The following is a 24,991-nucleotide window of genomic DNA, read 5'->3' as shown; positions in this document are numbered from 1 at the left end:
ACATGTGTAAAAAACCCTCTTCTTCTTTTTGACATACTTTACATATTGCACTTTGTTCCATCCCTATCTTGTTTAAAATGACATCTGAAAAGATTGCTTTGTGCCTTATTAAAAATTCTAGACATTCGACTTTTGTTTCTACATACCTTCCTTTCATGTTCCCCCATATTTCATTTGCTTTTACATTGTATTTTTCCATCCAGTATTTGTTTGCTGTTGGTTCTTTAAAAACTTTCTCTCTAAAAAAACAATAAATATTCTTCACAGTACATTCTTTAAAATCGTGTGTTTTTTCTCCTATTTTCACATACACTTCATTTGTTTCTTTTTCTTTTTCAAAATTATCTATGCTTCGTATCCATTCTTTCGGAATTGCCTGTTTAATTATGCCAAGATTTTTCTCAATTTCCCTTCTGTTGTATTCCTCTTTCGCCTCCTCCATTGTGTCTATAACATATTGTTCAGTTAAAAAGCCTTCTTTAAATTCATATAAAATGTCCCTTACTTTTAAAATCCCAACTTCTATCCATTTCTTAAAAAATAAAACCTTCCCTTGACTTAAAATGTTGTTGTTCAAGAAAAGAGGTTGGTTTAAAATGTTTTCCCTTCCATGTGGCTTATATTGCACTATAGTTAAAAAGTTCCCCCACGCGCTTAAAATTTCTCTATAAAATTCAGGTAAGTTTTCTGTCATCCAAGCTTTTGTTTTCATCCATAAAATCCCATCTCCCATGTTAAAATGACCACATTTGTTTAAAAAATATTTCATTGTTTTTTTCCACTCTGCTTTGTTTTCTTTTTCTAGATACTTCTTTATTCTTTTCACTCTTAAACTATTTTTCCTTTGTTCTACATCTATTAAACCCAACCCACCCTTGTCTGTTTCCCCTACAACTGTATTAAAAGCAATCCTTGGTGGCTTACCTCCCCATAAAAAATCAGTAAAACATTTTTTCAACCTCTTTTCTATCCACATTGGCATTTCTAAAACATATAAAACATGCCACAATTTAGACTCCATTAAAACATTTATAATTAAAACTTTCCCTTTTAATGTCAGTGTTCTTAGTTTCCAGTAATTTAACCTCCTTTCTATATCTGTTAAAAAACCCTCCCACATCTTATCTCTAGCTGTTCTGGCATCTTTCCCCATTAAAACCCCTAAAATCTTTATTTCTTCTACTTCTTTAAAATTGGTGCATTCTGCTAAATCTGTCTCCTTTCCAAACTTCATATAAACCGTTTTGTCTTCATTTACTTTACTTCCTGATCCTTTACAAAACTGTTGTACTATTTTCATTGCTTCTTTCACACTCTCTTTTCCTTTTACTATTAATGTAGTGTCATCTGCATATTGAAACATTTTATTTACTTTATTTTCTTCAATTTCCATTCCTTTTATTTTTTCTTCTTCACTGATAGCTAGGCCCAGGGATTCTGCCACAAGTGAATATAAGAGTGCTGACAGAGGACATCCTTGCCTTATCGATCTTGTTATTTTAAAACATTCCGTTAAAAAGCCATTACATTTAATTTGTGTTAAAATACCCTTATATAAAATCCTTATCCATTTTCTAAAAACTTCTCCAAAACCAAACTTTTTAAGTACTTCGAATAAAAACTGGTGTTCAACTCTGTCAAAAGCTTTTCGAAATCCAAACTTATTATATATCCTTCCTCTTTTTTGTCCTTCATATATTCTATGATGTCTTTTATGCTCATTGTTATGTCTGCTATGTCTCTTCCTTTTATCGCGTAGGCCTGTGTTGTTTGAATTATTTTTGGCATCACTTCTTTTAATCGATTTGCTATCTCCTTTTTTGTGAATTAATTTCATTAATCCCATTCCCATTCTTTCATTTAATTCTTCTTTTTGCAGTATTTCTTTAAAAATTTCAGTTAAAATTGGTATTAAAATTTCTTTAAAACATACGTAAAATTCACTATTTAACCCATCTATTCCTGGACTTTTCCTTTTGTTCAAGCTTTCTATTGCTTTTCTTATTTCTTCTTCTCTTATTTCTTGGTCACATTCTCTTTTATCCTCTTCATCTATTTTTGTTTTTATCTGTTTTAATAATTTTTCCATTTGTAATTCATCAACTCCTTGTGTTTTAAATACCTCCTCATAGTATGTTTTTATTTCTTTTAAAATGTCTTCATTACTTCATTACTACACAAAGCTGACGTAAGGAAATTCGCTCTAAACCCTCCAGGTGCAACCAGCTTTGCAATAAAAGCCACTGTGAAAGGCATGAAAACACAAGTGGAGAATGCGGGCATCGATCCCGCTACTTCTCGCATGCTAAGCGACCGGTCTACCATTTAAGCTAATTCCCCTTTTCACAATCAAATTGAACATTTTAGACGTGGTCGAAAAAGAAAAAATAAGATCACATCTGTTCTGTGGTGGCTTCTTTGCCCTGCCTGCCATTTAGTCGTCAAATTGCCTAGAATGGCGTGCTTTTCTTTTGAAGGCCCTACCTAGTCCTGCTCCAGTAAATGTGTGAGGAGCCCTGCATGCCAAATGACGAGTTACTCAGAAATCAATGCACATTGGCCTTGCCTTGGATGGACCTTCTGCTACTTTCCTGCAAGGCCATTTTCTTTAATTCATCATCTTCATGTCGGCCAGCAGCTCTACATCATCTAAAGGTTCCATGGTGTAATGGTTAGCACTCTGGACTTTGAATCCAGTGATCCGAGTTCAAATCTCGGTGGGACCTGTTTTTATTTTGCCAGCACCGCACAAAAAAAGTTAAAATAGCATCCTGTTCCCTTGAAGGCCAAAGAATGACAGTAACTCTGGGTTTTCCAGCACACTGGTAAGAAAACGGCCGGTTAGCTCAGTTGGTTAGAGCGTGGTGCTAATAACGCCAAGCTCGCGGGTTCGATACCCGTACTGGCCAAATTTTTACCTCTTATGCCTCAGATGCACTTAAGGGCTCAGCTTGGTCTCACAGACATCCCTGCTGCAGGAAAGCTGTGTCATGGCAGCCGAAATAGCTCAGTTGGGAGAGCGTTAGACTGAAGATCTAAAGGTCCCTGGTTCGATCCCGGGTTTCGGCAAAGCAATGTTCTTGTTCTGTTTTGGGCACAGGGTCAGTTGAATAAAAGTCACCCAAAAAGCCTAGCCTCTTCACCCTTAAGTCCACCTGCTTCCATTTGACCAAAACGCTATCTTTCTCCCAGGTGGTCACATCGCTTCTGGTGATGATTCCTATGGCCTAATCGACAGCACTCTGCTATATATTTAGTGCTTTGATTTCCCACTGCTGACGCGCCATCGAATAAAAGAAAACTGTGACTTGATAGGGCTTCTGAGGGATTGCAATGATTAGTACTATACAGAACCGGCATAGCTGACGTAAGGAAATTCGCTCTAAACCCTCCAGGTGCAACCAGCTTTGCAATAAAAGCCAGTGTGAAAGGCATGAAAACAGAAGTGGATAATGCGGGCATCGATCCAGCTACCTCTCTCATGCATGCTAAGCGACCGTTCTACCATTTAAGCTAATTCCCCTTTTCACAATCAAAATTGAACATTTTAGACGTGGTCGAAAAAGAAAAAATAAGATCACATCTGTTCTGTGGTGGCTTCTTTGCCCTGCCTGCCATTTAGTCGTCAAATTGCCTAGAATGGCGTGCTTTTCTTTTGAAGGCCCTACCTAGTAATGCTCCAGTAAATGTGTGAGGAGCCCTGCATGCCGAATGACGAGTTACTCAGAAATCAATGCACATTGGCCTTGCCTTGGATGGACCTTCTGCTACTTTCCTGCAAGGCCAGTTTTTTAATTCATCATCTTCATCTCGGGCAGCAGCTCTACACCATCTTGAGGTTCCATAATGTAATGGATAGCACTCTGCATCCAGCGATCTAAATTCAAATCTAGATGGGACCTGTTTTTTTTTTTGCCAGCACCGCACAAAAAAGCTAAAATAGCATTCTATTCCCTTGAAGGCCAGAGAATAACAGTTACTATGGATTTTCTAGGACCCTCAAGTCCAGCTGCTTCACCCTCAAGTCCACCTGCTTCCATTTGACCAAAACGCTATCTTTTTCCCAGCTGGTCACATCGCTTCTGGTGATGATTCCTATGGGCTAATCGACAGCACTCTGCTATATATTTAGTGCTTTGATTTCCCACTGCGGACGCGCCATCGAATAAAAGAAAACTGTGACTTGATAGGGCTTCTGAAGGATTGCAATGATTAGTACTACACAGAACCGGCAAAGCTGACGTAAGGAAATTCGCTCTAAACCCTCCAGGTGCAACCAGCTTTGCAATAAAAGCCACTGTGAAAGGCATGAAAACACAAGTGGAGAATGCGGGCATCGATCCCGCTACTTCTCGCATGCTAAGCGACTGGTCGACCATTTAAGCTAATTCCCCTTTTCACAATCAAAATTGAACATTTTAGACGTGGTCGAAAAAGAAAAAATAAGATCACATCTGTTCTGTGGTGGCTTCTTTGCCCTGCCTGCCATTTAGTCGTCAAATTGCCTAGAATGGCGTGCTTTTCTTTTGAAGGCCCTACCTAGTAATGCTCCAGTAAATGTGTGAGGAGCCCTGCATGCCGAATGACGAGTTACTCAGAAATCAATGCACATTGGCCTTGCCTTGGATGGACCTTCTGCTACTTTCCTGCAAGGCCAGTTTTTTAATTCATCATCTTCATCTCGGGCAGCAGCTCTACACCATCTTGAGGTTCCATAATGTAATGGATAGCACTCTGCATCCAGCGATCTAAATTCAAATCTAGATGGGACCTGTTTTTTTTTGCCAGCACCGCACAAAAAAGCTAAAATAGCGTTCTATTCCCTTGAAGGCCAGAGAATAACAGTTACTATGGGTTTTCTAGGACCCTCAAGTCCAGCTGCTTCACCCTCAAATCCACCTGCTTCCATTTGACAAAAACGCTATCTTTTTCCCAGGTGGTCACTTTTTTTTTTTTCTTTTATTATACTGTTCAAAATTCCTACAATTCACTTATTTATACAGATTACACTTAAGACAAAACATTAAAAAGGTCCATTTTACATCATAGCTTTACAACAATGTGTTTTTTTTTTACATAAAATGTTGCAAGTAGTGTTCCTTAAAAGGTAAAATCACATTTTAAAAAAGACATTTTTATTCCTGTGTAATTTAAAATCTTTGTGACTTCTTGAGTAAAAACATCATAAAAAGCCTCCTGCATTTCCTCTAACTTAAAATAATAAAATAGACATTCAAAATATTTCTCCACCTTCCTCTTAAACACATTCCACACATTTAATAAAACTTTTTCCTTTTTTGCTACAACTCTTCTCTCCCATATTGCACTTTTCATTAAAATCACAAGTAAATTTATGAGTTTTTTATTATCACATTCTTTGTTCAGCCCCAACAGTAACACCTTTTCCCACTCTAGATTGTCGTCTCTTTCTCCTTTTAAAGTTAAAATCATGTTTTTGCATTTCTCATTAAAATCTTTTAACTCATTACAATATAAAAACAAGTGTAAAAATCCTTCATCTGCATCTTGACATACTTTACATGTGAGACTTTCCTCCATCCCTATTTTGTTTAAAATGACATCTGTAAACACTGCTTTACTCCTGATAAAATATTCTAAATTCTCCAGTTTTGATTGTACAAATTTGTCATTTATATTAGCCCATATGTTGTCTTCATTTACATCTTTAAACAGCCGTATCCAGTACTGATTTGCACCAGGTTTCTTAAAAACCCCATCTCTAAAAAACCCATAAATCATTTTCACTGTACAATCTTTAAAATCCCACCATTTCTCTCCAAATCTTACACTCACATCTTTACTTGGTTTATTTTCTTCCATGTTTTCTATTCTTGTTAACCATTCTGCAGGTATGGCATTTTTAATTATGCCGTATTCCTTTATTAAGTCTTGTCTATTAAAATCCTCCTTCGCTTCATCCATCACATCAATAACATACTGCACCGGTAAGAATCCTTCCTTAAATTCATATAAAACATCCCTTACTCTTGTTATTCCCACCTCCCACCATTTCCTAAAAAACACCACTTTCTCTTGATTAAGAATGTCACTGTTTAAGAATAAAGGCTGATTTAAAATGTTCTCGCGTCCTTGTACAGATGTTACTACTTCAATGTGTTCCTTATGGCGCCATTCATACCGCGGCGACAGCGGTACTTGGTGCACCAGCAGCTTTTGACCGCTGGGTGGCAGTTTAACCACAGATATTCAGCTTTGCCTTTCCACAACACTAAACAGACTTTTCTGTGCGTACCTTATGTGATCAGATGTGTTCAATTAAAATATAATTTTGATTTAGTTTTCTTAGTAATAAACATGATCTTACCAGGCCTTAAAGTATTCCGGCACCATGCCGGATCTCCGGCGTGCGGCCGTGAGAGAAAAAAAAATAGAGCTTTCACATGCGGTTTAGTTGGGGATGCTCAAAATAACCGATTAAGCAATAACCGAAAGGGCACGTTTGTAACCGATGAATGGTATCAGTTAAACGATTAAAATATGCTTTATACATTTTTAAAGTTTGGCTGCAGACGGGGCATCTGTTAAATGGTTTACTGACTGCAGCCAGTGTTTTACGCTCTGCTTATGCTCGCTCAGCGCCAATCTGGAAACATTTTGGATTCGTGGCGAACGAGAAAGGCGAATCAATAATTAGGATGAAGCTATTTGTTGGGCTTGTTTAGAAAAATAAGTGTTAAATGGACAAACACGTCGAACCTCCAGAGCTGCGGTCATGTCACCCAGCCCATGGAATGCGGAGCCAGCTCCGGTGTCATCTACTGAACGCAAATGCCCAGCTAGTCCAGCCAGGTATGGCAGAGAGGCCTTTTCAAAAATGGCCAAATACAAAAGAGAAACTGATAAATAGTAGACGTTGATGAGAAATGGAGCAGCATATTTGGTAGTTGAGAACGCGCCGCTCCGCGATGTAGAGCTGGTTTCCGAGAAATGCAGGCGGCGGAGCAAGATACCCTCTTTGCCACGGTTGCGAAAAAGTATCTGCATGCGCTACAGGCACGCCGTCTCAGTGCTGCTGGAAACATTGTAATCTCAAATAAGTCTCCGTTTAAACCGAACAAAGTCAACATGTTAGTTTTTCTGGCAAAGAATTTAAAATATGAATAGAAAACAAAAGGCGGAGAGAAGCAGTTTTTCAACATCTGACTTATGTTGTTACAAGCCTAGGCTAATATTTTTGTTCTTCGTTACTATTTATATTATTATTGATTAGTATTTGTGAAGTTTCTAAAATGTAACGTTTACTGTTTCAAGCAGTTAAGGTTATTTCTATTTCACTAGCCTACATTATTATAGGCTGTATTGTGTTGTTTTATCAACGAAAGTTAAACAACAAACATGTTCGTTTGTACAGATATTTAGCATAATACTTTGGACTTTTTTGATTTCTTATTTTTTACATGAAATGTAAATTAACTTAGGTAGGCTACTTGGGTACAGGGGCGTAATTTGTTGGTAGTATACCAAGGAATGCTTAGACAGTGAATATTGTCATCATTATTTAAAAAATATAATAATAAATAATAAATGAATAATAAATAAATAAAACACCTTACGGAAAGGATGAAATAAAGGAAAAGCATGCTCTTAATCATTCTTCATAATCTGATTCGGAGCTATACATGCAATAAACTTATATTGCGCCGACAAGAACAAGCTCTAAAAGGTAAAGTCTAAAGCCAGAGGAGTTATTGATATTAATGTTAGTTGTTAATATGATCGTAAACACTGCGTTGTATAATAAACGCCGTCATTGTGTCGTGTCTGCGATTTTTTTTTCTCGTTGAAGAACAGAAAATTCATGTTATCACCGTCTTCCCAGCCAGGTTTTCATGCACAGTTTCCGTTTTTGTTTCTTCTCAAACAATAAAGTTTCGCTATAGCAGGCCCGGCGGCAGGATATCATAAATGAGGGCGCAAGGGCGATGTTTTTATATGACGTGCTAAAATTGAAAAATGAAATTTACATGAAGAGCTTTATTAGTGAAAAGCTGCCAAGCGCAACGAAATGGGCTATAAGCTATATTTGCTCTTATGTGCTGAAATACTTAACACTTTCCTTAAGACCACAGAATAATATGCAACATCTAAATGTCATATAGCCAATAAGGAAAAATTAACATGTTTCAGGTCTCTCCAGTGCATTTGGACTGAATATTTGACTGTCTTACTGGATGTCTCCAGTAACTAACAAACATAGAGGCACAAGCAGACTGTAGAATTCATTCATTAATTCTTTCTTTTATTTATTTATTGTCAACCAAATATATATAAATTAATGTATGTGTGTGTGTGTGTGTGTGTGTGTGTGTGTGTGTGTGTGTGTGTGTGTGTGTGTGTGTGTGATGGCAGCAGACTGAAGAAGTTGTGCATTGGGTGGGTGGCATCTGCTGTTATGCAGAGGGCTTTACGGGTAAGAAGTGTGCTGTAAATGTCCTGAATGGAGGGGAGAGAGACACCAATGATCTTCTCAGCTGTTCTCACTATGCGTTGAAGTGTTTTCCTGCAGGATGCATTGCAGGTTCCAAACCACACATCTTGGTGATTACCTCACCAAGATGGCGCCGCGGATGGCCGCTTCGGCGTGGGGCTCTCCAGTGTTTGTACTGTTTTTGTTAGTCTGTCCTGTTTTATGTTTGTCAAACACGATCAGTTACACCAGGGACGAGCTGCTGAACATTCGGCAGTGCACACCAACTAATCAAGAACTGGATTTTGATTTTTGTGGCGTTTTGCGGAACATTGTGGTCGGCGGAGCAGCCGCATTGTGGAAACGCTACAAGACGCGCAAGCGTGGGAAGCGAGCCGGCGCGCTCGTCAGGCTAAGACAGCGCGGCTTCAGAACGGCGCTGCCCAGCATTCACCTGGCGAATCTCCGCTCTCTTCCTAACAAAATGGACGAACTACTTCTGCTCACATGCAAAAACAAGAACTTTAACAACTCTGCTGTCCTGTGTTTCACGGAAACCTGGCTAAACGAAGCCATTCCGGACAGCGCATTAAACCTACCGGACTTTCAGCTGTACAGAGCAGATCGCGATACGGAGTCAACGGGCAAAACGCGCGGTGGTGGGACATGCTTTTACATCAACAGAAGGTGGTGTACGGATGTAACTGTGTTAAAGAAGATGTGCTGTCCTGATGTGGAAGTGCTTTTCATTAACTGTAAGCCGTTTTATTCACCAAGAGAGTTTTCCTCGTTCATTCTCGTCTGTGTTTACATTCCACCACAAGCACACGTGAGTACTGCGCTGCAACAGCTGGCTGATCTGATCACAGAGACAGAACAACAACACCCGGACTCTACTTTTATCATACTTGGGGACTTTAATCAGGCAAAACTCACACATGCGCTGCCTAAATTCAAACAGCACATTACATGCCCCACCAGAGGCAATAAAATTTTGGACCATTGCTACACCACAATAAAGGATGCATATTGCTCCGTCGCCAGAGCAGCTCTAGGACTCTCCGATCACTGCCTGGTTCATCTTATACCAACTTACAGGCAAAAACTTAAAACTACTAAGCCAGTATTAAGGACTGTCAAGAGATGGACCAACGACACAGAGCAGGTCTTACAAGCCTGTTTTGAATGCACTGACTGGGATGTTTTTGAAGCTGCAGCCACAGATCTGGACGAGCTCACAGAGACTGTAACATCATACATCAGTTTCTGTGAGGAGTTATGCATCCCTACCAGGACCTACTTGTCATTTAACAATGATAAACCATGGTTCACACCAAAACTCAGACAGCTTCGTCAGGCCAAAGAGGATGCTTACAGGAGTGGTGACAGGATCTTGTACAATCGGGCCAGGAACACATTGACAAAGGAGATTGGTGTGGCTAAGAAAAGCTATGCCAAAAAGCTGCAAAACCAGTTTTCAGCTAACGACCCTGCATCAGTGTGGAGAGGCTTAAAAGATTTCACTAATTACAAGACACCGTCCCCCAGTATCGACAGCAATAAACATATTGCAAACGAGCTGAATATGTTCTACTGTAGGTTTGACACCTATGACCAGACACCTCACACCCACCCGGACCATCTCCCTACACAGCCATCAACACCACATCAACACAGCCCGGACCATCGCCCTACACGGCCATCAATACCACATCAACACAGCCCGGACCATCTCCCTACACAGCCATCAACACCACATCAACACAGCCCGGACCATCGCCCTACACAGCCATCAACACCTCCAGCCATCTTCCTCTCCCCCCCTGCTCTTCAGATCAGTGAGGAAAATGTGCGTCAGATCTTCAGTAAACAGAAGAGAAGGAAAGCACCAGGGCCAGATGGTGTCTCACCAGCCTGTCTGAGAACCTGCGCTGACCAGCTGGCTCCCATTTTCTCCCATATCTTCAATAGATCACTGGAACAGCGCAAAGTTCCATCCTGCTTTAAGCGCTCCACCATCATCCCAATCCCAAAGAAGCCAAAGATCACATCACTCAATGACTACAGACCTGTGGCCTTAACATCTGTGGCCATGAAGTCATTCGAAAGACTGGTGCTAGCATATCTGAAGGACATCACTGGACCCCTGCTGGACCCCCTGCAGTTCGCCTATAGAGCAAACCGGTCTGTGGATGATGCAGTCAACATGGGACTGCATTATACCCTACAACATCTGGACAAACCAGGGAACTACGCAAGGATTCTGTTTGTGGACTTCAGTTCTGCCTTTAACACCATCGTCCCATCACTGCTTGAGTACAAACTGGCCCAGCTCTCTGTTCCTAGCTCTGTCTGTCAATGGATCACCAGCTTTCTGACAGATAGACAGCAGCTAGTCAGAATGGGCAAAATCACATCCGACAGTCGCACCATCAGCACTGGTGCCCCCCAGGGATGTGTTCTTTCTCCACTGCTCTTCTCCCTGTACACCAACGACTGCACTGCAAAAGACCCCTCCATCAAACTCATTAAGTTTGCAGACGACACTACTGTTATCGGCCTCATCCAGAACGATGACGAGTCTGCATACAGACAGGAGGTGGAGCGGCTGGCGTTATGGTGCAGATACAACAACCTGGAGCTGAACACGCTCAAAACAGTGGAGATGATAGTGGACTTCAGGAGAAACCCCCCTGCACTCCCCCCCACTCACCATCATGAACAGCACTGTGGCTGCAGTAGAGTCATTCAGGTTCCTGGGCACCACCATCTCTCAGGATCTGAAGTGGGACACTCATATAGACTCTATTGTGAAGAAAGCCCAGCAGAGACTGTACTTCCTTCGTCAGCTGAGGAAGTTCAACCTGCCACAGGAGCTGCTCGTACAGTTCTACTCAGCTGTCATCCAATCCATCCTCTGCACTTCAATCACCGTCTGGTTCGGCTCAGCTGCCAAAACTGACCTCCGTAGACTACAGCGAATAGTCCGGACTGCTGAACGAATCACTGGCACTACCCTTCCTACACTTCAAGAACTGTACTCTTCCAGAGTGAGTAAAAGGGCTCGCAAAATCACTCTGGACGCCTCACACCCAGCACACTACCTGTTCGAACTGTTACCCTCTGGTCGGCGCTTCAGAGCACCAAGCACAAAAACAGCCAGACACAGGAAAAGTTTCTTTCCTCAGGCTGTCTACCTTATGAACAGTTAAATATTCCCCTACTGTGCAATAAATATGTGCAATACTTTCTCATACGCACTTGTACAAAGCACCTTATATCAATATACAATGCAATACTTTCTACATTCGCACTTGTACACAGCACCTTATAACCTGTATATTTATAACAATCTGTACATACAACTCAACATCCAGGTTTCTTCACTAACCGCATCTGTTTAATGTTCATCATTTTTTATTATTATTATTTTATTTTTTCAGATTATTTTGTGTTGTCACTTGTCACTTTATGTACACTGGAAGCTTCTGTAGCCAAAACAAATTCCTTGTGTGTGTGAAGCACACTTGGCAATAAAACCGATTCTGATTCTGATTCTGATTAAGTACCAATAAACAGCCAATCTGCTAGTATTATGCATGTCAACAGGCAACTAGTTAATATTAAGATTCAGTCAGTAAACTGAAGTATAATCGAAAGTGTTTAGGTAAACACTGGAGCTTTGCCAAAGTGTTTAGCTTAAGTTATTTATTGTAAAATAAACAGTATATAATCCCTTTAAGAAATAAAACTGCAAGTGACTTAAACATGGATTAAAATGTTCACTTCTTACAAATTATGACTTTTAAAGTGTGTGTTAAATTGTTTGTTTCAGTATTACCTTGTCTTCCTCCAGTCTTTTGATAGTTGTTTCAGGAATGTTTCTCTCCCTCAGTAAAATTATTAATTCGTCCATCTTACAATGATAGTTTTAATAGGAAAACATGGTGAGGCTAGAGGCCGATATAAAGCCTAGACCGAGTATATAAGCCAGAAAACAAAATGCATGTACTTTTGTGGTTAGTACACTGTACATAACAAAGCAAGCTTTGAATCTAAACCTAATTTTACTCCCTTTTGGTGCAATGATATTAAACTACCATACTTAATTGTCCATAAAGCAACAGGACTATACGGACTAGGAAACCGCATGAGCACGCGCCAAAATGTTTGGATTTTAGACTCGCCAAAGGCTTCTATTATAACACATTTACTGTAACACTTCATATCATAAATAATTATCATACCAAAAAGTAAATTTGACCATACCTTGCCGTCACAGAAACGTTCACCTGCTGGCGACAGGAACTCCCGTAACGTAATATGAAATGTCGTGAGAAAGTGTCGAAATTCAAAAGAAATAAAAGTTAGAAATCTGACTTTATAACTCTGAATTCTGACTTAATAACTCAGAATTGCGACTTTATAACTCAGAATTCTGACTTAAATTATTAATTTTTTTTTCAATTATTTTTTTTTTATTCAGTGGCGGGAATGGGCTTCCATAATAATATTAATCTAATTATAAATCATAGTAAAGTTTATAAACCTTATTTAATATTTTTAAACGTTAGCAGGACGATTTTATTTTGTAAATGAGATGGCTAGAAGTAATATAATTTGTTTTTCATAAAATATGACTGTTTTTAATCTCTCTCATAAGACACAGAGGCTCGACTTAAATTATGTGCAGCTAAGCGCCCTCTACAGGAGAACTACTTAAAAGGCACTTAAAAAGGATTGCCGCCCAAATAAAGTTTCCTTAACGGCAGAAAAGCCAATTTGTACTCCGTGAAGATCCAAACAGAACAACCGTGTAAGAAAAGGTATGTATGAAGTTTTTGACCTGATGTTTCTTGTGATTTGACTGTGTTACTGTTACAAGTAGGCTTAATGGAATGTGATCAGCTCGCATCAACATCGATCCATTTAAACTCAGCCTATATGGTAGTCAGTTGTTGTAAACTAGATTTTAAAAAGCATAAATATTTTGTTTTCAAGTACAGAAAGTGATATAGGCAAAAACTTCCATTTAATCATCATCTGTCATGACAACCTGTATAAACTTCAAGTAGTTTTACATGCTTTAATAATGTATCTTTACATTGGGTATATATTACATGCTTATTAATCATTTTTAGACTGTGTGTGTGTGTGTGTGAGTGTGGATATAAATATATATAATTATAATCATTATTTAAAATAAAAATTATTACATTATATTAAAGTATTATCATTGATAATTATATCCAGTTCCCTTAAAACTTCCCTACTGAAAAAAAAACTGCTTAAACCAGCCTAGGCTGGTTGGCTGGTTTTAACTGGTCGACCGGCTGCTTTTAGAGGGGTTTTGGCCATTTCCAGGCTGGTTTTCAGCCATTTCCAGCCTGGTCTTAGCTAGTCAGTCTAGAAAATGACCAGCTAAAACCAGCTATGTCCAGCTTAAACCAGGCTGGTCAAGGTGGTTTTAGCTGGATTTAGCTAGTCATTTTCCAGCCTGACCAGCTAAATGGCCAAAACCCCTCTAAAACCAGGCTGGTCAACCAGCTAAAACCAGCCAACCAGCCTAGGCTGGTTTAAGCTGGATTTTTCAGCAGGGTTTGCTTAAATATAAAACCAAAAAGTAAATAAGTGCTTGGTCTGACAAGTTTTCAGGACATTTCAGCACAACACTGTTTAACTAACTGCCCAATGGCCTTAAATGTTTTGCCACCTTCTAAAATGAATTTTTATATTTATAGATCTCACAGTCAAACACCCGTTAAAAACACAACCTAGAAAGCGTGGAGGGTGAAGGTAAGCCTATCTGTTACCTCTTTTAACTGCTAACTTCATACAGTATAATTATATAAATGTTAACACTGTATACAAAAGATGAAATATAACTGTCACCCTGTTTTACCTCCAGTGAATACAACTCAGAGAAGAAAAACTAAAGCAAGAAACATAAAAAGAACAAGAAGAAGGACAAGAAGAACAAATATGACAAGATAAACGAGGTCCAGTTTTAATTTTATGGTAGTTATTTCTGTTTACATCATAATGAATGATACGATTTGTTTTCTTTTTAAAATAACAGTTTGGTGTGTCATTTGTTTCAATTGTCTCCTCTATATGCAATTCACAATTAAATGTGTTTTTAAAAATCTTTCACAAGCACATGTACACGCTCTCTCTCTCTCTCTCTCTCTCTCTCTCTCTCTCTCTCTCTCTCTCTCTCAGACAAACATACTCTTTCTCTCACACACACATACAGTTCATGCTCACTCTCTTATACACTCACACACACACAAGTACACATGTACATGCGCTCTCTCTCTCTCTCTCTCTCTCTCAGACACACACACAAGTATATGCTCTCTCTCTCACACACAGTCTTATACACAATCACACACACCTGTACACACTCTCACTCACACACTCACTCTTGTACATGCTCTCTCACACACACACCTACACTCTATCTCTCTGTCTCAAATGTACTGTTTTCACACACAGATGTGCCAGTGTTAATGATACTTATTTCTATAATTTTACATGCTCATTAGGCTTAGGATAGGTGGTTGCATTGTGATTATTTGGTCATGAAGGTATTAATTGTTTTAAATAGTTTTTCAGCTAATAATGTTCGTGATGTCATACATCGCTACAGAAGGCTTTTGAAGCTGACAAGACGTGGAGCAACCATGACCAGAGCACTCCAGAGAGAAGGTGTCTCTCGAAATGCAGTGGCCCAGCTCGCTCCAATTGCAGAGCTGTACTTTGCTAACAGGGAGCAATTTAACAGCATCAGCTTCACACCAGGAAAATGAACAGAGTTCACTCAAAAGTGTAGAGAGCTCATTGTTGGAGATGTTCACATAAAAGTCCTATCAATGAAAAGGAAGGGTTCACTTTTGCCTTTTTGTCTGAATAAGTGATTAGAGTAGATTTGCTCTGTCGCTTATTGTTAAGGCCATGTTTATTGTATGTTTCTTTGTTCAATAATGTTTCTGTTTACTGTTAAAATGTAGAAGCAAAAAAGTAGAGCACAATAAGCTCAGCTTATAATGCCAAAAATATATTATATTGAGATCAGATGCAAAAACCTTTAAATGCCGTCTAAATTCAGTAAATTTATTTCCCTTTTTTAATCCTGGGTCACCACAGCGGAATGAACCACCAACTTATTCAGCACATGTTTTACACAGCAGATGCCCTTTCAGCTGCAACCCATTACTGGGAAAAATCCATACACACTCATTCACTACGGACAATTTGAGCTTACTCAATTCACCTGTACCACATGTCTTTGGATTTGTGAGGGAAACTGGAGCACTCGAAGGAAGCCCACGCCAACATGGTATGCCACAGTAATGCCACCTGCCGAGGCTCAAACCATCAACCTTCTTGCTGTGAGGCGAACGTGTTACCCACTGCGCCACCATGTCATCTAAATTGTATTTCTAAAATTTGTTATTTTTCAGCCTACTATGTTAAAGACAATGAAAAAAACAATTCTTTGCCACAAAATAGTTAAATTACTGAACTGAGCCTGAAAAAATTATATAGCGGCTGCATGGTGTTGCAGTGGGTAGCACGATCGCCTCACAGGAAGAAGGTCACTGGTTTGAGCCTCGGCTGGGTCAGTTGGTGTTTCTGTGTGGAGTTTGCATGTTCTCCCGGTGTTCGCGTTGGTTTCCTCTGGGTGCTCCGGTTCCCCCACAAGTCCAAAAACATGTGGTAGAGGTGAATTGGGTTGGCTAAATTGTCCTTAGTTCATGTGTGTGAATGATTGTGTATGGATGTTTCCCAGTGATGGGTTGCAGCTGTAAGGGCATCCGTTGCATAAAAACATATGCTGGATAAGTTGGCGGTTCATTCCGCTGTGGATGTAACAACAATTGTTCTTAATTGTCCTGAACCAAATGTTTTCTTCAGCTTAATTACCTGGGCTGTTAATATTTTTATTTTATTTTTGTTTTGACAGCAATAAATTAAAAGCAGTTGGACGAACTAATGACTCTGGTATTTATTTGTATGTTCTTGTACGTGTGGCGCTGTTGGGTTTTTGTCTTCAAATACTTGCATCAGTGTCACTACTACCTGCCTGTTGACTATCTGCTTAACATTTACAGACTAGTAGCCATGCTGTCTGTGATGTTGGCTCCTTACAGTCATTCAACAGCATTTCTTAGGTTTTCACTTCATTTTGATGGGCCCAGTGTGACAACAGATGAGCTGATAAATATGTACCTTAAAGGGCACCTATGGTAAAAAATCTACTTTTCAAGCTGTTTAGACAGACATATGTGCATGTATGGTGTATAGACCATCATATTGGGTGATATAAGCACACCCAGTGCTTTTTTTTCAATTTAACAACATAAAAACGATGGACCAATTGGAGCGGTTTTCAAACCGACCGCAACTTTACGTAGGAGTGCGGTCCAACCGCCCACCAATATTGATTGACAGGCGCGTCATCATATCCTCAGTTTGTTGATACACGTCTGCCATTTTCAGCGTGAGTCGAAGCGATATCACTAAAGGAACACGCTAGCTCTATTTTAGATGCAAGGCTCATTGGGCTCAACACAAGAGCAATATTCTCCGCATTATCGCTCTAATCGGAATTATTGGTTGTATCTTTAGGTAGGTTTGCAAACATGTGTACTTCTCATTGAGTCTACCTTATACTTCAGCCGTTTGCATTTCTCGCATTCCCAGAAGCTCCCTGTGATCTTAAATAGCATGCGTTTTAGAATTCTAAACATAGGTTTCTATCAGGGTACACTCAAGTCGACGGCTGGGCGCCTCGGACCGCTGCAGACTTGAATTGCCGTTGTGTGTACCCTGATAGAAACCTATGTTTAGAATTAAAAAATGCGTGGCGCGATGATTAGGGACACTTCATGTTTCTGCCGCGCCACAGAGAGTTTCTGATGTGCCGTGTCGCGGCTTCGAGCGGCGCATCCGGTGCCTCAGTAAAAGTTAATTAAGTGTGCATGGTTTATAGTTTCTGTGTACAAGCTCGGCACTTGAAACTAGCACACAGTTGGCTGTAAAACTGTACAAAGACACATATGATTTTGTACTCTCTGCTTGGTCTGTGTCCGAGTCGTACATGTACGACTGATTGCTGAACCTCTCACTCCTGCTCCTTTTCTGTCTGCCTGTCAGACTCTGTTGCAAACGCAGAGCGGGTGAGCTCATGGCCCCGCCCCTTGTTACGTTGGCAGGAAGCCGAAACTAATTTACATGTGAAGCAACAAACCCATAAATCAGCGAACTGTGGACACGCCCCCAACATGACACTTTTTAACACATTATAATAAAAAAATCTGAATTGTGTTTTAAACTGAACCTAAACTGGCACACTCAGAAGAACCATAATATTAATATTAAATCTTAAAAAAGAGGTAAACTATGTGCCCTTTAAAGTAAAATAACTGTCTACTGAAAGTTAGGTTAAATGCAACAAAAAGTTAATTGAACACTCTTAGATTGTACCTAACCCTAATTTTATATTTGATTATTGAATGTTTACTCAAAGTCTATTCATAAACTGGATAACAACTACATGCAGACAATAACAACAAACATCTTGGTGGTCAATGTTCTGAAAACTTGTTGAGGATTTATTGCATATCTACTAATACATTGTTGAACATCTGTAGAAGATTTGTTGCATATCTACTGATATACTGTTGAACATCTAGAACCTAATTTGGTCACACGTAACTTACCAAGTTTATTAAATGTTGAGGATTTATTGCATATCTACTAATACATTGTTGAACATCTGTTGAAGATTTGTTGCTTATCTACTGATACACTGTTGAACATCTAGAACCTAAATTGATAACACTTATCTTACCGAAAGTTTAATAAATGTTTACATGCTGTAGACATTGTATTGATTGCCTATCCACAGATACTACCCAAATGAAAGTAAACAGATAAGAAATTGAAAAGTAACTTATGGTCAGTAGACTATCTAAAGGGGGACCATCAAAATAAAGTGTTACCCGGCTCCTTTTCGTTGATTGGCGAAAAGGCCCAGTGGCCTAATGGATAAGGCATCAGCCTCCGGGGCTTGGGTTTGTTGGTTCAAGTCCCATCTGGGTTGTCTTTGAAGGTCTCACTTCAATTTGGGAGCAATGTTTGGTGGATGAAACACGGTAGCTGTGAAAACCTTCTTGAGATGTGTTTGAATGTCATTAACTTCCTGCAGTGCCATGCATATTACCTGTTATGACTAAAAGGGTAACGAGATACCTAATGCGAAAGGCCATTTTGAATCCTGCATGGTGCCTACAGAGAAGAGACTGTGTACAAAGACACAAATGGTGCTTACATATAAAGCTGGTGGGTTGTTCAAGATCCATAAACAAATCTAACAACCGAATCATTGCAGCTCCTTTTTTTGTCGGTATAATTGTACATGTTAGACTGATTTAGATCAGAAGTCCACTAAATGTTCATTCACTAAAGTCACAGCAAAAGCTGCTGCAATTAACATAGAAACGTCATAGTGAGCACAGCTCCGCCCTTTTTCCATGACAGGTATAGGGCTCGTCCGGGATTTGAACCCGGGACCTCTCGCCCCCTAAGCGAGAATCATACCCCTAGTCCAACAAGCCCTGTAAAAGCAATCTGCAGTGCCACAAAAAAATTCTGTGAGACCGATCCACTCTACTCTTTGTTCATGTTGTTTTTGTTACGTGTGTCAGTTACTCCCTGGAGGCATATTACAGTTCACAGGCAGTAAAAACAGCCCAGTGGCCTAATGGATGAGGCACCAGCCTTCGAAGCTGGGGATTGTGGGTTTAAAGTACCAACTGGGTTGTCTTTGATGCAGTTCCTTTTAAGTTGACTGTGCAAGACAATCCAGTGTTACCTTTAAAAAGCTAGGTTCATACCCTTAGGTCAAAAAGACATGACAATGGAAAACTCCTCAGAGAAGCTGTTTTGTCATTAGGTGTACACACCAGATTGTCTGAATGCAATATGGCATATCAATCCTAAAGTACTGTTTTTCTGAGTTACAAGAACTTCCTGAGCCATACATCAGATATGACAAAGGCTATTGTTGACCCAGTGGCCTAATGGATAAGGCATCAGCCTTCGAAGCTGGGGATTGTGGGTTCAAGTTCCATCTGGGTTGTCTTTGTTGGGTTGCATTTAAGTTGTGTGAAACAATTCCGACTGGTCTTCTCAAAACTTAGGCGTGATGATCTGAGTACAATAGTTAGCTTCAAATTCTCACACTTGCTGCACACTTCAAATAAGATTCATCCAATCTTGCTTGAATCTCACTGTCACGTTACAAACCTAAAAGGTTCCGCTAAGCTATGGTAATGGAGATCTTGACTTCAAGTACCTCATGGCTTTCAACTAATGGTCTCTTGTTAGGTGGATGATGATGAAATGCAAACAAGAAAATAGCTGCAGAAAGGTTGTGATTTCAAGTTAATGAGAGTGGCCTTGTCTGGAATTTGAAACTCAAGACCAGTCACACCATACGCGAGAACCATACTACAGGAACAATGAGACACGAATGTGGATGATTGCACAAAGAAAATGTTTGACCATTAGTTGCACACATCTTTTTGACGGAATGCAAACTGGCATCGAGATCCATGGAAAAAGTGCAGTTTTCCATGCGTTGGCATCTTGTTGAAGGTATACAAAAAATCCATGACAAATGATTGGCGAAATGGCCCAGTGGCCTAAGGGATAGGGCATCAGCTTCCGGGCTTGGGATTGTTAGTTCAAGTCCCATCTGGGTTGTCTTTGAAGGTCTCACTTCAATTTGGGAGCAATGTTTGGTGGATGAAACACGGTAGCTGTGAAAACCTTCTTGAGATGTGTTTGAATGTCATTAACTTCCTGCAGTGCCATGCATATTACCTGTTATGACTAAAAGGGTAACGAGATACCTAACGCGAAAGGCCATTTTGAATCCTGCATGGTGCCTACAGAAAAGAGACTGTGTACAAACACAAAAATGGTGCTTACATATAAAGCTGGTGGGTTGTTCAAGATCCATAAACAAATCTAACAACCGAATCATTGCCGCTCCTTTTTTTGTCTGTATAATTAAAAAGCTAGGTTCATACCCCTAGGTCAAAAAGACATGACAATGGAAAACTCCTCAGAGAAGCTGTTTTGTCATTAGGTGTACACACCAGATCGTCTGAATGCAATATGGCATATTGATCCTAAAGTACTGTTTTTCTGAGTTACAAGAACTTCCTGAGCCATACATCAGATATGACAAAGGCTATTGTTGACCCAGTGGCCTAATGGATAAGGCATCAGCCTTCGAAGCTGGGGATTGTGGGTTCAAGTCCCATCTGGGTTGTCTTTGTTGGGTTGCATTTAAGTTGTGTGAAACAATTCCGACTGGTCTTCTCAAAACTTAGGCGTGATGATCTGAGGACAATAGTTAGCTTCGAATTCTCAGACTTGCTGCACACTTCAAATAAGATTCTTCCAATCTTGTGTTACATACTTCCCCTATCTAGGGTCAAGGAAACACTCAACAATTTAACTTAAAGGGGAAAAACAAAAATTAACAACTTAAATTTTGCCAACTTATAAGATAAATTAGAGGCCAATTTTGATAATAGAAAATATAACTAAATAATAAAAAACTAAAGGGCAAGGCAGCCAACGATCAACATCCTTCTCCTGTCCCAGCACTCAAACAACAACTCACACCAAATCCAATGTAAAAAAAAGTACATTTATTAACAGATTAATAAATAATAAATGACCTATGGTACAAGAAAAATAGGTCAGGAGGGGATAATGCCAAAACAACAAACAAAAGATCTAACTGAATGAGGAAGCCATTTTCTAAACTCTCAAAAGAAAATTCAAAAGAAAAGTGATATCCACCTCTGTACAGCTCCAATAACTTGAAACAAAACCAACAAGATAAAGTATAAAAAACAATGGGATTTTAAAGTGAAAAATTTGCTATTGTTCACAAACAACAAGATTTTTTTATATTACAACTAGTATCCCAAGCACAAAAGCTAGTCTGGGGCAGGAAAAACAAATGAGAGCAGCCTTCACCAACTAGTGTTTGGCACCATCTCCCTTTGTTCCTACTGCCGCATGCCCCAACCACTTAATTGCTAACAGGTGAGACAAGGTAGAATGAGAGAGAGAGAGAGAGAGAGAGTGAGAGAAAGAGAGAGAAAACAAAAGCAACAACAACAGGGTGGCAGTGTACCACATTTGAGACCACATTTTAAATACACACATACATTTTTCTTTTACAACCTTTATATGCAACACTTGCTTGAATCTCACTGACACGTTACAAACCTAAAAGGTTCCGCTAAGCTTTGGTAATGGAGATCTTGACTTCAAGTACCTCGTGGCTTTCAACTAATGGTCTCATGTTAGGTAAATGATGATGAAATGCAAACAAGAAAATATCTGCAGAAAGGTTGTGATTTCAAGTTAATGAGAGTGGCCTTGTCTGGAATTTGAAACTCAAGACCAGTCACACCATACGCGAGAACCATACCCCAGGACCAATGATACACGAATGTGGATGATTGCACAAAGAAAATGTTTGACCATTAGTTGCACACATCTTATTTGACGGAATGCAAACTGGCATCGAGATCCTGAAGTGCAGTTTTCCATGCGTTGGCATCTTGTTGAAGGCATACAAAAAATCCATGACAAATGAATGGCGGAATGGCCCAGTGGCCTAACGGATAAGGCGTCAGCCTCTGGGGCTTGGGATTGTTGGTTCAAGTCCCATCTGGTTTGTCTTTGAAGGTCTCACTTCAATTTGGGAGCAATGTTTGGTGGATGAAACACGGTAGCTGTGAAAACCTTCTTGAGATGTGTTTGAATGTCATTAACCTCCTGCAGTGCCATGCATATTACCTGTTATGACTAAAAGGGTAACGAGATACCTAACGCGAAAGGCCATTTTGAATCCTGCATGGTGCCTACAGAGAAGAGACTGTGTACAAAGACAAAAATGGTGCTTACATATAAAGCTGGTGTGTTGTTCAAGATCCATAAACAAATCTAACAACCGAATCATTGCCGCTCCTTTTTTTGTCTGTATAATTGTACATGTTAGACTGATTTAGATCAGAAGTCCACTAAATGTTCATTAACTAAAGTCACAGCAAAAGCTGCTACAATTAACATAGAAACAACATAGATAGCACAGCTCCACCTCTTTTTCTATGACAGGCGTTTTTTTTTTTTTTTTATTACAGAAACAACGCCCTTATCACCTCAATTGTTTACCTGTTTTTTTTTTTTTTTTTTTTTTTGTTTTCTGTTTCTGCAGCAGAAAAGACACCAGCAGCAGAGCTGTGACACGGAAAGTTTATTCGCTGCCAAATGAAGAAATTCAAAAAGCTTACAGCACCTGGGATTCCCAGGCGGTCTCCCATATAAGTATTAACCAGGCCCAACCCTGCTTTGCTTCCGAGTTCAGATGAGATCAGGCATTGCCTTTTTTTTTTTTTTAATTAAAATAATTTCAATTACAATTCCACACGGTAAAGCACAATACAGTACACATTAAAATATCATTTGGAATCAAAACATTAAAACTGTGGTAAATTCCAGTTCATTTCTTTAAAAACTTGACATGCGTTTTTATAATATATATATACAGTTTTTCCACATATCCTTCCATTTTCTTCCTTAAAATTGCCCATACATCCTTCACAATTTTCTCTTTTTTTGCCACAATTCTTCTTTCCCACATTGCATTCTTCATCAGCATGATACATAGGTTGACAATTTTCTTATTTTCATTTTTCTTATTCCATCCCAACATCAATACTCTGCTCCATTCTGTTTCATTTTCATCCCAGTCTCCAAGTAGTCCTTTAATTAAAACTTTACAATCTTTTAAAAAACTTTCCAATTCTTGAGAATATAAAAACATGTGTAAAAAACCCTCTTCTTCTTTTTGACATACTTTACATATTCTACTTTGTTCCATCCCTATCTTGTTTAAAATGACATCTGAAAAGATTGCCTTGTGCCTTATTAAAAATTCTGAAATGATCATAACTGTCTCAGAATAGCACATACAGGACTAAACAAGACACTGTGTTTATTGGGAAACACACACATGACTTATACTAACATTGTAACCAACATGAAACATGTGCAACATGTAATAACAGAATGTCAAGATTATCAATACAAAAGAAAAATATTCAGAGAAGTATTATTAGACATAATCTTACATTTACTCTGGAAAATATACTAGAGTCAACATATAGAGGCTTTAATAATCCACGTCTGAAAGAAACTGGTCTGTTAGAACGAATTTACAGTTTTAACTGTATTTTCTTTAGTGTGATTTGTTTTTCTCGTTTCCCTCCATGTAAGACTCCTGTTCCATACTCCAGTCCAGCAGGAGGCGGTAAAGCACATATACGTTTGACAACCGCCAAAATACCGACTGTCTGCTCCTGAAGCTGAAAGCCTCAAACACCGATTAAACTCGGTCCAAACACGGTCATTTTTACAATATAATGGGTTATTTTCATCCCTTGAAAGTGTTTGTGCTCTTCTATATCAGGTTGACTCGATAATTTCACATCATTCAGCAGAGAATAAACTTTAAACAGAGTCAGGAAATCGAAAGTGAAAGCAGAGCTTCAGTAAACAGGAAGAATGCGGATGATCCTTAAACTGCATTTAACTGGTAACGTTTTAGTACTAACTAACTACTAACTAAGCTAATAAATAAATAAAGTAATTAGTTAATAGTTGTCTAAAGCAGAAGTTATCGTGACAGACACATACATATCAAATGATCAAATCTGAGGTGTCAGATCAGGGGTTAAACCAACTGCCTTAATGTTAATCAGTATAAATATATATATGAGCAATTCCGTGCAAATGTCAACTGTAAAAAGGTCATTTTTCAGTTTATGCACATTTAAAATAGGTGTTGTACAACGATTATGTTGTCTCTGATTTGGAAGTAACTGTGTGGCGTATTTAGTGAATCGCGCCACCGCGAATCAGTTCAGTTCAGAATCAACCGAATGAAGCAATCGTCCGCGAATCAGTTCAGTTCTGTTCAAAATCAACCGAATGATAAATCGAAAGTGAATCCGTTCAGGAATGGCGATGCGAAAGCAGAGGTCCTACAATCTTATCTGTAACAGCGCAAAACAGTAGATTATCGTCTCGTTCTGTAGCACCTTCTCTTTGTGAACTGCAGAAGAGTGTATTATTATCTGGATTGACAGCGGATGGGTTTTAATAATGCTTATACGCGGTGCTGAAGTCTCGCTCGTGACGATCCTTAAAAGTGCGTCATTGAGAAGCGTGAGTTTCACTCGACAGTATCTTACATTATACTACTATGATTGTCAGTTATTTGTGTTTAATTGATGTACAACTGCTGCATTATTGATGTAATGTTTGAGTATTTACTGATGTCTGCATTACTATAATCTACATGCATATTGTAGTGCTGCTGGTGTCCGCCCTTACAAAAATAGCCTACAGGAATCCTGCAGGATTTTCAGTTTTTCTGCA

General features: G+C 39.2%; 1 protein-coding gene, 4 non-coding genes and 1 pseudogene across 5 annotated transcripts in view; 5 read left to right on the top strand and 1 right to left on the bottom strand.

Moving 5' to 3' along the window:
- Positions 1-24,991, bottom strand: part of LOC130222237 (oocyte zinc finger protein XlCOF6-like) — a 314,140-nt pseudogene that overhangs the window by 194,525 nt on the left and 94,624 nt on the right.
- trnaq-uug (transfer RNA glutamine (anticodon UUG)) lies at positions 2,655-2,726 on the top strand. Its single transcript has one exon. It is a non-coding gene; the product is annotated as a tRNA-Gln (tRNA).
- Positions 2,836-2,909, top strand: trnai-aau (transfer RNA isoleucine (anticodon AAU)). Its single transcript has one exon. It is a non-coding gene; the product is annotated as a tRNA-Ile (tRNA).
- Positions 2,997-3,069, top strand: trnaf-gaa (transfer RNA phenylalanine (anticodon GAA)). The gene has a single exon. It is a non-coding gene; the product is annotated as a tRNA-Phe (tRNA).
- On the top strand, positions 20,726-20,798 carry trnar-ucg (transfer RNA arginine (anticodon UCG)). Its single transcript has one exon. It is a non-coding gene; the product is annotated as a tRNA-Arg (tRNA).
- The window catches only part of LOC130222049 (NLR family CARD domain-containing protein 3-like), a 29,881-nt gene continuing 29,462 nt past the window's right edge, over positions 24,573-24,991 (top strand). The window contains exon 1 of the mRNA XM_056454670.1: positions 24,573-24,778. The gene's annotated coding sequence lies outside the window, so the exon portion shown is untranslated. The remainder of the gene's footprint in view (positions 24,779-24,991) is intronic.

Source organism: Danio aesculapii, chromosome 4, assembly GCF_903798145.1.
Source record: "Danio aesculapii chromosome 4, fDanAes4.1, whole genome shotgun sequence".
Lineage (NCBI taxonomy): Eukaryota > Metazoa > Chordata > Actinopteri > Cypriniformes > Danionidae > Danio > Danio aesculapii.
This window is presented reverse-complemented; position numbering and strand designations above follow the sequence as displayed.